Source organism: Hemitrygon akajei, chromosome 11, assembly GCF_048418815.1.
Source record: "Hemitrygon akajei chromosome 11, sHemAka1.3, whole genome shotgun sequence".
Lineage (NCBI taxonomy): Eukaryota > Metazoa > Chordata > Chondrichthyes > Myliobatiformes > Dasyatidae > Hemitrygon > Hemitrygon akajei.
The window spans coordinates 143,200,611-143,215,124 of record NC_133134.1 but is presented as its reverse complement, the minus strand read 5'-3'; the positions used below and the strand labels follow the sequence as shown (position 1 = coordinate 143,215,124).

The window sequence follows — 14,514 nt, the reverse complement described above, 5'->3', positions numbered from 1 at the left end:
ATGTAATTGAAAATATATTGAAGGAATATATTGGAAAATTTTCACAAACGAAAGCTGCCATTATACTCTAGTGTTATTCTGGAAAAATAAATGTTCCATGAAAATAAGTGGGGACGACATGATGGCATAGCAGTTAGCCTACTCACATTACAGCGACAGTGATCACCGATCAGAGTTTGATTCCCATTCTGTCTGTAAGGAGTTTGCACACTCTCCCCCAGACCATGTGGTTTTCTGCCAGGTGAGCCAGTTTCCCCCCACATTCCAGAGATGTACAGGTGGGGTTAGAGTTAATAGGTTATGGGCATGCTCTGTTGGGGCCACAAACAGGACAGCACTAACAGGCTGCCACGAGCACAGTCCTTGCTATTTGATTTGATGCAAATGATGCATTTCACTGTATGTTTTCATGTACATGTGACAAATAAAGCTAATATTAAACTAAAAAATATATAGTAATCAGATATTGATATCTTCAGCGAAGATAAATATTCCTTCTCAATGAAGTTAAACTGGACAAGTATTAATTAAATAGCTCACCAGTCAGAGATTTATAAATGTACTCATGGAAGACTTATTAATGATAGAATTTAGAGAATAATTAGGCTCTTTAGCCTGATGGTCTACTGCATAATGAACTAAATTCTATGACCATAATCTATATTCCTGTTCTGCCCAAAAAAAAATGGTAAATTAAAATGTATTAGTCCCTGATTTAAAATTGGCCAAATGACAGTTGCTGCTAGTGAAAGGAAGTTTCAAACACCTGCTGCAACTTGTGTGTGGACATGGTTCGCAACTGAACTCCTATTTCAGGACCCCATAACCCTGTTTGTCCTGTCATTTTTCCATCACTTTTTTTTAACATTCAATGTTATCACTCAGACATACTCCTCTAGTTATTTTTTTCTTAATTTATCTTTTTAACGCTTGGAATCCCTCAGTTAGCATTTCAGCAAACCACAATATGCCCTAGCTGTATAGATGCCAGAATTAATCACAGTAGTTTCATTGTGGTTCAACCAAATCTCTGCATAGCTGTGGCTTAACTCCTATACCCTGTATCCTAATCCTGCATAATCACCATTGCAATTGGCTTATTTTCCGTGATTGTTTATTATGTTTAATTATGTACATATGTAGACAAATAACAAAATCTCTTTTGACCTTTACTGTTTCTAAACTTTCATTATTTTGAAAGTATTTTGCTATTCTCTTTTCAAGTCCAAATTGATAACTCTGTATTAACCTACACTGAAAACAACCTGCCTCTTTTTTGCTGTTCATTCAATCTATCATAAGAACATATGAAATAGGGTCCAGAGTAGGCCATCTGGCACGTTGAGCCTACTCTGTCATTCAATATGATCAAGGCTCATCTGGTCCACCTACCTACTTTTTCCCTATCATGCTTAATTCCCCTACATTGCAAAATTCTATCTATAAAGTGTCTTAAGTATATTTATTGAGGTAGCTGCTTTGCTTCCCTGAAAAGATGATCCACTGCTTTTGGAAAAAAGCAGTTTATTTGCCTCATCTCTATCCTAAACCATTCCCTAAAATCTTGAGGCTGTGTTTCTTTTGCCTTTTTGCAATTTAGATGTTTGGCACTCTGCTCCAATAACTTTGCCATATATAAACACTGGCAACATAGTTCTGCCTTAAATAGATTCTTACAGGACACTACCAGTCTCATTTTGCCAAAGTGAGTAACTATTCAATGCCTGCACCCATCCGCTGACCAGTTTCTGTACCAGTTCAACAATTTTCCTCCAATCCCTTTCAACTTCATTGTAAGGCCCTTATGAGAATCAGTATTAAAATCAGGTTCATTATCACTGACAAATGTCATGAATTGTGTGGGTGTGTGGCAGTTGTATTGTGCAATACATTAACACTTCTCAGAAAACTTGATACATTTCATACATGCCATCTCCGTGTTCCATTGTGTAGGCAGAAGAGATTAGTTTAGTTGGCCATTGATTACTAAGTTAATCAGTTTAGCACAACGTCGTGGCCAAAGGGCTTGTGCCTGTGTTGTACTCTTCTATATTCTATCTAATTAGGACACTTCTTTTTAATTCTTGTAGACAGCCTCACTTCTGTAACTTGAGGGAGAAAGCAGTATGACTGATATGTCCATTATTAATTCATGTTCTTAACTGGGCATTAGCTGGCCTTCTGATAGCAGCAAGAACATTGCAGCAATTATACTTGTTTTGCTACTCGTCTCATTTTGTCATCCTTCATAAAAATATTCCAGAATGTCAGGAAAATAACAAAAAATGTTACTGCCTCACACATTGAGGCATTTTATCAAGGGCAGTGGTAATCTGAATATAACTACAAAAATTTAATGTCATTTCTGTCGCCTAGGAAACCAGAACCATATCCCTTGAACCTTCTTAATAGGCTAAGTGTACTCATTAGCGTAAACCAACTATTAAATACGCTTTAGGTAATAACAGGATCTCACCAAAATAATATCAGAAAAAAGTGAGATGTATTTTAATAAAATATGGACTCAAAAATGTGTACATTAATTTAAGTACCTATAAATCTATTCTTTATTCTGTTTGCCTTGTAGAATTTACAGGTGTTAGGGACACTGAGAGTATCATGCTTGTATTGATCACAGAATTTGAAGTAGTGCTACCAAGGATACTTTCACTTCTCTTCTCTTTCCCAAATGCTTCTAAAATTTTCCATTTCAAAGACATTCATTGCAATTTTAATGAGATAATATCTCTTCAAATACTATCTATTTTCTTCTGCAATCTAATTTAAGATATTATTTTCAGTTTATAATTATTTCTAACTATTTTCAAGTATACATTAAACTTCCTCTGCCAATTGCAATCCTTGTTTCTATCTAGACTCTATAATGCCTCTTTAAAAACGGGCTTTTAAACCTCATAAATCTATTGTGAAAACACATTATTGTTTGACCGTAATGAAACAGATTGTATGACAGAGCAAACTTTAATTTTTGGGGAATTGAGGGAGAAAATCATTCAGGGAATTAAATATGCAAAACACTTCTCATTAGCAATATCAGATGCTTCAAAATAATGAACCTGAATATTATTCATCTATCAAATCTTAGGTATTGCATTAAAATTTAATTGGAAATTTTTTATGGTGAACAGGTTCAGACCCGTCCACCTTAATAATAACGTCGAATTTATTTAAAATACTGTGTCTCAATGTACTCAATTAAGCAGACTGCGGAGCATGATCATACTGCAATTCTCTAGTGTTACACTGGGTGAAGACCCTGTCAGATACAATATAATTATACTGAATTACAGAGCACTACAGCACAGAAACGGGCCCTTGGCACATCTAGTCCAAGCCAGCCTGGTCTTCTATCTAATCCCATCTAACTGCACCCGGACCATAGTCAATGTTTTGATGACTTCTAGATAAAACTGTGTAATCTGCAAACCTACTTACCAAGTAGGAAACAGTCATGAAATCAAAGGCAGGAAAGTTGCTTGAAGGGAGAAGGGAGGGAAGGGGTTTAGGTATCCCAGGAGCTCCAAAAACCTCAATCATCATCGGAGAGATTCCCCAGCTGATTTTCAACTGATTCCAGTTTTACAAGGACTTTTTATGCAGTTAAATCCTCTCAAGCAGTCACTTCTTCCTAAATAGAGTCATGGTCATAGATCACTACAGCACAGAAACAGGCCCTTCAGCCCACAAATTAGGGTTAGGGTTAGCTAGCCTGTGCTGAGCTAATAAATGCCTCATGCCAACAAATGCACTCAGACCATAGTCCTCCACTCCTCTCCCATCTGTGTACCTATCCAAATTTCTCTTGAATGCTGAAATTGATCTTGTATCCACCATTTACACTGACAGCTCATTCCATGCTCTCAGTGAAGAAGTTCCCTCTCATGTCCTTTCACCCGTAACCAATGATCTCTAGTTGTAGCTTCACCCAACCTCAGTGGTAAAAACCTGCTTGCATTTACCCTCACGCAACACACACAAAATGCTGGTGGAACACAGCAGGCCAGGCAGCATCTATAGGGAGAAGTACAGTTGACGTTTCAGGCTGAGACCCTTCGTCAGTCCTGGGAAAATGATAACCCTCGAGGTTGAACCCTCGGATACAACTGAAAATGTTAAGGCTAAGATTCAGGACAAGGAAGGTATTCCTCCTGATCAACAGCGACTGATCTTTGCTGGGAAACAATTGGAGGATGGCCGTACTCTTTCTGATTATAATATCCAGAAGGAAACAACTCTACACCTTGTGTTGAGACTGCATGATGGTGGAAAGAAGAGGAAGAAGAAGTCATACACCACCCCAAAGAAGAACCAGCATGAGGAAGAAGGTCAAACTTGCTGTCCTTAAATATTACAAGGTTGATGAATATGGGAAAATCTACCGTCTACGCCATGAATGTCCTTCAGAGGAATGTGGTGCTGGTGTGTTCATGGCCAGCCACTTCAACAGGCAATATTGTGGAAAGTGCTGTTTAACATACTGCTTCAACAAGGCTGAAGATGCATAATTGTATTCACTTTAATAAACAATGATAGAACATTAAAAAAAAGAAAAAAGCATATTTGAGATTTTGGGCCAAAACCCTACAGCAGGATTGGAGAAAAAAAGCTGAGGAGCAGACTTCAAAGGTTAGGGGAAGGGACAGAGAATCACTAGCAATAGGTGAAACTTGCAGGGGGGTGGGTGTCATACGCAGCTGATCCAGTTTATCATATTATCATCCAGATCACTGATATAGCTGACAAATATCAATGGACCCAGCACAGATCGCTGCAGCATACCACTAGTCACAGGCCTCCCGTCAGAGAGGCAATACTTTACTACCACTCTCTGACTTCTCCCACAAAGCCAATATCTAATCCAATTTACTACCTCATCTTGAATGTCATGTGACTGAACCTACTTGACCAACCTCCCATCTGGGACCTTGTCACAGGCCGTGCTGGAGTCCATGTAGACAACATCAACTACCTTGACAGCGTCAACTTTCGTGGTAACTTCTTCGAAAAAAAAATCGGCAAAATTCGTTAGACATCACCTATTATGCACAATGCCATGCTGACCATCCCTAATCAGTCCCTGTCTATCCAAACACTTATATATCTTGTCCCTTAGAATCCCTTCCAATAACTTTCCCACTACTAATTTCAGGCTCACCTACCTATAATTTCCTGCCACCTTATCCATAGCTAAGGATCTATAAAATATCTCTGCTAGGGCTCCTTCATTTTCAGCACTACCAACCTGCAGGGCCCAAGGGAACACATTTTAAGACCCTGGGAATTTATCCATCCTAATTTGCCTCAAGACTGTAAACAAATCTTCCTCGGTAATCTGTACAGGGTTGATGACCTTACTGCTGCATTGCCCCACATCTAGAGGCTCTGTCTCCATCTCCAGAGTAAATACAAATGTAAAAAATCCATTTAAGATCTCTCTCATCGCTCTCAGCTCCACACATAGATTACCAGTCTGATCTTCCAGAGATTCAATTTTGTCCCTTGCTATCCTTTTGATCTTAGTTGAATCCCTTAGGATTCTCCTTCACCTCGTCTGCTAGAGTAACCTCATGTCTTCTTGAAGTCCTCCTGTTTTCTTTTTTAAATGTTCTCTTGCATTTCTTATACTCCTCAAGTACCTCATCTGTCCCTTCCTGCCTATACCTGCTATGCACCTCCTTTTTCTTAACCAGGGTCTCAATATCTCTCAAAAACCTGGTTCTTTGCCTTTTACTCTGACTGGAACATACACACTCTGTGTTCTCAAAATTTCACTTTTGAAAGCTTCCCACTTAATTTTGTCATAAAACAAGCTGATCCAATCCACACTTACCAGATCCTTTCTGACACCATCAAAATTGGACTTTCTCCAATTTAGAATCTCAACCCAAGGATCAGACCTATTCTTTTCCATAAAACCAACACTATTATGATCATTAGATGCAAAGTGTTCTCCTGCACAAACTTCTGGCACCTCTTTTCTCTGATTCCCTAAAAGGAGCTCTAGTATCACATTCTCTCTAGATGGGAATTCTATGTACTTCCCTGAGCAGATTTGACAAATTCTTTTCCATCCAGCCTTTTACTGGATGGGTGTCCGAGTCAATATGTGGGAAGTTGAAGTCACCAACTCTCACAACCTTTTACAACAGTCTGCAATCTCTCTACAAATTTGCTCCCAAAATCACATGGATTGTAGAGTGGACTATAATATAATCCCATTAACATGGCCCATACCTTTCTTATTCCTCAGTTCCACCCATACAGGCTCATTAGACAAGCTCTAGTCTGTCCTGACTGAGCACAGCCATGTCATTTTTCCTAACAATGACACCGATTCCTCCTTTAATCCCTCCTGCTCTGTCACATCTAAAACAAAAGAAACAAGGATTATTGAAGTGTACCTCCTTTGCTCATATTTTGTCCAAAATTGTAATAAGGGCTTGGAGCCAAGGGGTAGAATTCGGTATCTGTGAGCAGGTTATTGGTAACTGTGATTTGATTGTGCTGTTGATGACTTCTGAAAGGTTGCTAACATAAAAATTGGCATAGTAATTAGTCAGATTGGATTTTTTGTGTTCAGGGTTTGCTTGGATAATTTTTGTTTTGTCAAGTAATTGCCAGTGTTGTAGCTATTTTTTAGCAGCTTGGTTAGGGGAATGACTTGATCTGGAATAGAAATATTAGTGTCCCACAACATCTGTGGAATTTGATGCTTTACTTCACAATGTGCACTGAGTAGTTACATGAAGATTACTTCTGTGAAAGGACTTCAGAAGACCGTGAGATGATTATTGGATTTTATATTTTTTCTGACTTATGCCGATTGCAAATGTTGAAGCTCCTTTTAGGCATGAATATTATAGAGGGTTGGATATTAATGTCTACTGGAAATGGAACTATTCAGAGACATATCTTGTTTACTTATTTGATTGTCATGAAATGCACCCAACCACACCAGTTCCGGGTGTTTAGATGCTCTAACTCTCCAGAATATAGATGGCTGCTGCAGCAGCTTTAAAGATTCAGGCCCCCCCTGCTAATTGGCACTGATGTTTTGGTGAGAGGATTTTAATATTTAAAGAGCACCTGAAATAAGGTTTGGGGCTGAGTTGTCAGCTCAACTTTGGATTCTCATCTAGCATCTAGTTTAGAATCCTGTCTTCATTTCAGTCTTGACTCTAGTCTCAGCTACTTCAACACCTGGGTGCTAACCATCTCACCAAGGTCTCTCATCACAGATATTGCTTAGTACTACTCCTTCTGACATTTTCCATTAATATACTTCGGGTTCATAGCTTTTCTACTTTATCAGTTTTAGGTGCATCTAATGTCAGTATGTCCTCCTATAATCCTTATTTTTTTGGTAGTTGGTTGCTGTTTAGTGGTATTGCCAGAGTAGTCAATATGCCTTGCCATGGGATTTATAAATACAGTCCTTGTGGGGTAATAGCAATGGATAGACAGTGAATGAATCAGAACCAGGTTTAATATCACCAGCATATGACATGAAATTTGTTAACTTTGTGGCAGCAGTACAATGCAATACCTGATAAATATAGAAAAAACTGAACTATAGTAAGTGTATATATGTATATTAACTAGTTAAATTAAGAAAAATAGTGCAAAAACAGAATTTTTGTAAAATGTAGTGAAGTAGTGTTCATGAGTTCAATTTTGTCCTAGCAGTTAAGTACCTTCCTTTTCACCTACCACAGGAGTTCCGGGGTCATTTTGGTAACAGTATATATTCCACCTCAGGCCAATGATAATCAGGCTTTAGATGATCTGAGCAATGGGATCAACATGCATGAAACAGCGCACCCTAATGCCTTCACCATTGTTTTGGGAGATTTTAACCAGGCCAGTCTGAAAAAAAATCACTAAGCAATAATCGTCAACAGATCACTTGCAATACTATAGGAAAGACCACACTGGACCACTGTTACACCACCATCGAGGCACTTACCGGAGGTACGTCATCTGCTGAAGGCTAGATCTGTGACATTCAAGACTGATGACCCAGGCCTGTACCAAAAACCCCTGGTATGATTGCTGAGGGCTATTCCAAGGGCAAAGAGACAATTTTGAACGAGGTTAGAGACAAAATCCAATGCACGGCAACTCCAGCAGGGTCTGAAAGTCATTACTCCCTACAAAGTGAAACCCAATATCATGAATGGCAGTGATGCTTCACTACCAGATGAACTCAACATCTTCTAGGCATGCTGTGAAAGGGAGAATACAATTACAGCTGTGAAGATCCCTGCTGCACCTGATGACCCTGTGATCTCTGTCTCAGAGGCTGATGTTAGGCTGTCTTTAAAGAGAGTGAATCCTCACAAGGCGGAAGGTCAAGATGGAGTACCTGGTAAGGCTCTGAAAACCTGTGCCAACCAACTAGGGGGAGTATTCAAGGATATTTTCAACCTCTCACTGCTATGGGCGGAAGTTCTCACTTGCTTCAAAAAGGCAACAACTATACCACTGCCTAAGAAGAATAATGTGAACTGCATTAATGACTATTGCCCGGTAGCACTCACAAAGAAACATAGAAAACATACAGCACAATACAGGCCCTTCAGCCCACAAAGCTGTGCTCCATGTACCCATCCAGGAGTCCCTTAAAAGACCCTATCGTTTCCGCCTCAACCATCACCTCCGGCAGCCCATTCCACTGCTCACCACTCTCTGCGTAAAAAACTTAACACTGACATCTCCTCTGTATCTACATCTAAGCACCTTAATACTATGTCCTCTCATGCTAGCCATTTCAACCCTGGGGAAGAGCCTCTGACTATCCACACAATCGATGCCTCTCATCATCTTGTACACCTCTATCAAGTCACCTCTCATCCTCCGTCACTCCAAGGAGAAAAGGCCGAGTTCAATCAACCTATTCTCATAAGGCATGCTCCCCAATATAGACAACATCCTTGTAAATTTCCTCTACACCCTTTCTATAGTTTCCACGTGCTTCCTATAGTGAGGCAGCCAGAAGTGAGCACAGTACTCCAAGTGGGGTCTGACCAGGGTCCTGTATAGCTGCAACATTACCTCTCGGCTCTTAAACTCAATTCCACAATTGATGAAGACCAGTGCACCATATGCCTTCTTAACCACAGAGTCAACCAGTGCAGCAGCTTTGAGTGTCCGATGGATTCGGACCCCAAGATCCCTCTGATCCTCCACACTGCCAAACCTCTTAACATTAATACTATATTCTGCCATTATACTTGACCTACCAAAATGAACCACCTCACACTTATCTGGGTTGAACTCCATCTGCCACTTCTCAGCCCAGTTTTGCATCCTATCAATGTCCCGTTGTAAACTCTGACAGCCCTCCACACTATCCACAACACCCCCAACCTTTGTGTCATCAGCAAATTTACTAACCCATCCTTCCACTTCCTCATCCAGGTCATTTATAAAAATCACAAAGAGTAAGGGTCCCAAAACACATCCCTGAGGCACACCACTGGTGACTGACCTCCGTACAGAGTATGACCCATCTACAACCAGACTTTTCTGTCTGTGAGCAAGCCAGTTCTGGATCCACAAAGCAAAGTCCCCTCGGATCCCATGCCTCCTTACTTTCTCAATAAGACTTGCATGGGATACCTTATCAAATGCCTTGCTAAAATCCGTAAACACTACATCTACTGCTCTACCTTCATCAATGTGTTTAGTCACATCCTCAAAAAGTTCAATCAGGCTCGTAAGGCACAACCAGCCTTTGACAAAGCCATGCTGACTATTTCTAATCATATTACCTGTATGTGTCTCCAAATGTTCATAAATCCTGCCTCTCAGGATCTTCTCTATCAACTTACCAACCACTGAAGGAAGACTCACTGGTCTATAATTTCCTGGGCTATCTCTACTCTCTTTCTTGAATAAAGGAACAACATCTGCAACCCTCTAATCTTCCAGAACCTCTCCTGTCTTCATTGGTGATGTAAAGATCATTGCCAGAGGCTCTGCAATCTCCTCCCTCACTTCCCAAAGTAGCCTGGGATACATCCCATCCGGTCCTGGTGACTTATCCAACTTGATGCTTTCCAAAAGCTCCAGCACATCCTCTTTCTTGATATCTACATTCTCAAGCTTTTCAGTCCACTGCAAGTCATCACTACAATCGCCAAGATCCTTTTCCATAGTGAATACTGAAGCAAAGTATTCATCAAGTACCTTCGCTATTGCCTTCGGTTCTAAACACACTTTTCCATTGTCACACTTGTTTGGTCCTATTCTCTCACGTCTTATCCTCTTGCTCTTTACATACTTGTAAAATGCCTTGGGATTTTCCTTAATCCTGTCTGCCAAGGCCTTCTCATGGCCCCTTCTGGCTCTCCTAATTTCATTCTTAAGCTCACTCCTGCTAGCCTTATAATCTTCTAGATTCATGTCACTACCTAGTTTTTTGAACCTGTCAAAAGCTCTTTCTTCTTCTTGACTAGATTTACAACAGCCTTTGTGCACCATGGATCTTGTACCCTACCATCCTTTCCATGTTTCATTGGAACGTACCTACTCATTGACCCCTTCCTATTCCTAACTTCCACCCAGAGACTCCGTAGACAACCCTTCTATGACTTCCTTCTTTTCTGCAGCCGTGACACTACCTCTGATCAGTAGTGCCACATCCCCACCTCTTTTATCTATAGTAATGAAATGCTTTGAGAGGTTGGTTATGACTAGACTGAACTGCTGTCTTAGCAATGACTTGGACCCATTGCAATTTACCTATCGCCACAATATGTCAACGGCAGACACAATCTCAATGGTTCTTCACACGGCTTTAGATCACCTGGACAACACAAGCACCTATGTCAGGATGCTGTTCATTGACTATAGCTCAACATTTAATACCATCTTTCCCAAAATCCTGATTGAGAAGTTGCAGAACCTGGACCTCTGTACCTCACTCTGCAATTGGACCTTTGACTTCTAAACTGGAAGACCACAGACTGTGCAGATTGGTGATAACATATCCTCCTTGCTGACAACAATCAACACTGGTGCACCTCAGGGGGTGTGTGCTTAGCACACTGCTCTACTCCCTATATACACATGACTGTGTGGCTAGGCATAGCTCAAATACCATCTACTAATTTGCTGATGATACAACCATTGTTGGTAGAATTTCAAGTGGTAATGAGAGAGCGTACAGGAGTGAGATATGCTAACTAGTGGAATGGTGCCGCAGCAATAATCTGGCACTCAACGTCAGTAAGACGAAAGAGCTGATTGTGGAGTTCAGGAAGGATAAGATGAAGGAACACATACCAATCCTCATAGAGGGATCAGAAGTGGAGAGAGTGAGCAGCTTCAAGTTCCTGGTGTCAAGATCTCTGAGGATCTAACCTGGTCCCAACATATTAATGTAGTTATAAAGAAGGCAAGATAATGCCTATACTTTATTAGGAGTTTGAAGAGATTTGTCATGTCAACAAATACACTCAAAAACTTCTATAGTTGTACTGTGGAGAGCATTCAGACAGGCTGCATCACTGTCTGTGATGGAGGGGCTACTGCACTGGACCGAAGGAAGCTGCAGAGGATTGTAAATCGAGTTAGCTCCATCTTGGGTACTAGCCTACAAAGTACCCAGGACATTTTCAGGAAATGGTGGCTCAGAAAGGCAGCATCCATTATTAAGGCCCTCCAGCACCCAGGACATGCTCTTTTCTCACAGTTACCATCAGGTAGGAGGTACAGAAGCCTAAATGCACACGCTCAGCGATTTAGGAACAACTTCTTCCCCTCTGCCATCTGATTCTTAAATGGGCATTGAACCGTTGGACAGTACTTCACTTTTTTTAAACATACAGTATTTCTGTTTTTGCACATTTTTAATCAAATCAATATACACATAGTGCAATTTATTTATTTATTTATTGTCATTGTTGTTGTTGTTATTTATTTATTTTCTCTTCTATATTATGTATTGCATTGAACTGCTGCTGCTAATTAACAAATTTCACGTTACATGCCAATGATAATAAACCTGATTCTGATTCTCATGTCCACTTAGGAATCGGATGGTAGAAGGGAAGAAGCTGTTCCTGAATCGCTGAGTGTGTGCCTTTAAGCTTCTGTACCTCCTACCTGATGGTAACAATGAGGAGAGAGCATGTCCTGGGTGGTGGGCAGGGGTCCTTGATGGAAGCCAATTTTATGAGGTACTGCTCCTTGAAGATGTCTTGGATATTACAGAGGCTAGTACCCATGATGGAGCTGACTAATTTTACAACTCTCTGCAGCTTACTTTGAGCCTGCGCAGTAGCCGTCCCCTCCCCCCTTGCCATACCAGGTGGTGAAGCAGACAGTCATTGCTCCTATAACTAAGAATGGACAATAAAGTCTGTGTTTGAAAGAATGCCCTTTGTTATTGCCCACTTCTTTGCTCAAATCTCTTTCATAACTCAGGCTCTGACAAATCCTCAAATTTTATAAGACCATAAGATACAGGAGCAAAAGTAGGCCATTCGGTCCATTGTCTGCTTCACCATTCAGTTGTGGGCTGATCCAATTCTTCCAGTCATCCCCACTCCCCTGCCTTCTCCCCATACCCTTTGATGCCCTGGCTAATCAAGAACCTATCTATTTCTGCCTTAAATGCACCCAATGACTTGGCCTCCACAGTCGCTCAACAAATTCCACAGATTTACCACCCTCTGATTAAAGTCATTTCTTCACATCTCTGTTCTGAATGGAAGTCCTTCAATCCTGAAGTCATGCCCGCTTGTCCTAGACCCCCTGCCATGGGAAATAACTTTACCACCTCTAATCTGTTCAGGCCTTTCAACATTCAGAATGTTCCTATGAGATCCCCCTTCATTCTCCTGAACTCCATGGAATACAGCCCAAGAGCTGCCAGACATTCCTCATACGGTAACCCTTTCATTCCTGGAATCATTCTTGTGAATTTTCTGAACATATCTCTTACATAAATTTAACATTTCTCAAAAAAGGTACATTGGAATATAATCTTAGGTTGTTGATATATAATAATAATTATAATATCAACTGCACTGAGCATCCATCTGGCATTCCTTGTTAGGCTGTTGCATTGATGGGATTCAGCCTGTTTGAGAGAGTAGATTAAACCACCCACGATCAGCCTGCCATGCAGAACTTTGTCTATTGCCTTACTAAAGCCCATATGGACATTGCCAAACACCCTGACTTCATCGATCTTAGCTACCTCCTCAAAAATTTCAGGTGAAACAAGAATTCCCCTGCAATAAGCTATTCTCACTACCCTTGATCAGTCGCTGTCTTTACAAATATAGATACATTCTATATAAATACAAATTTTTTCCAGTAACTTCCTTTCCTTTGAAGTAAGGCTCACCAGCCTATAGTTACTTGTCTTATCCCTTCTGTTATTATTAAATAAAGAAACAACATTAGATCTGCTCTGGTGTTCTGACCTTTCTACTGTGATTAATGAAGAACATTTAAGGAGATTGAGAAGGTTTTTTTTTAAATCCACAGAGAGTGGTAAGTGCCTGGAATGCATTATAACCATATAACCATATAACAACTACAGCACGGAAACAGGCCATCTCGGCCCTTCTAGTCCATGCCGAATGCTTACTCTCACCTAGTCCCACTGGCCCGCACTCAGCCCATAGCTCTCCATTCCTTTCCTGTCCATATGCCTATCCAATTTTAATTTAAATGACAATATCGAACCTCCCTCTACCACTTCTACCAGAAGCTCGTTCCACACAGCTACCACTCTCTGAGTAAAGAAATTCCCCCTCGTGTTACCCTTAAACTTTTGCCCCCTACCTCTCAACTCATGTCCTCTTGTTTGAATCTCCCCTACTCTCAATGCAAAAAGCCTATCCACATCAACTCTATCTATCCCCTTCATAATTTTAAATACCTCTATCAAGTCCCCCCTCAACCTTCTATGCTCCAAAGAATAAAGACCTAACTTGTTCAACCTTTCCCTATAACTTAGGTGCTGAAACCCAGGTAACATTCTAGTAAATCTTCTCTGTATTCTCTCTGTTTTGTTGACATCTTTCCTATAATTTGGTGACCAGAACTGTACACAATACTCCAAATTCAGCCTTACTTTATAAAGACCAGCATACCAAAAGCTTTCTTCACCAACCCTATCCACATGAGATTCCACCTTCAAGGAACTATGCACCATTATTCCTAGATTACTCTGTTTCTACTGCATTCCTCAATGCCCTACCATTTACCATGTATGTCCTATTTGGATTATTCCTACCAAAATGTAGCACTTCAAACTTATCAGCATTAAACTCCATCTGCCATCATTCAGCCCACTCTTCTAACTGGCCTAAATCTCTCTGCAAGCTTTGAAAACCTACTTCATTACCCACAACACCACCTATCTTAGTATCATCTGCATACTTACTAATCCAATTTACCACCCCATCATCCAGATCATTAATGTATATGAGAAACAACATTGGACCCAGTACAGATCCCTGAGGCACACCA

General features: G+C 40.5%; 1 pseudogene; it reads left to right on the top strand.

Annotated features, from left to right (window-relative positions):
- Positions 1-224: 224 nt before the first annotated feature.
- On the top strand, positions 225-4,575 carry LOC140736384 (ubiquitin-ribosomal protein eS31 fusion protein-like; annotated as a pseudogene).
- Positions 4,576-14,514: the final 9,939 nt, after the last annotated feature.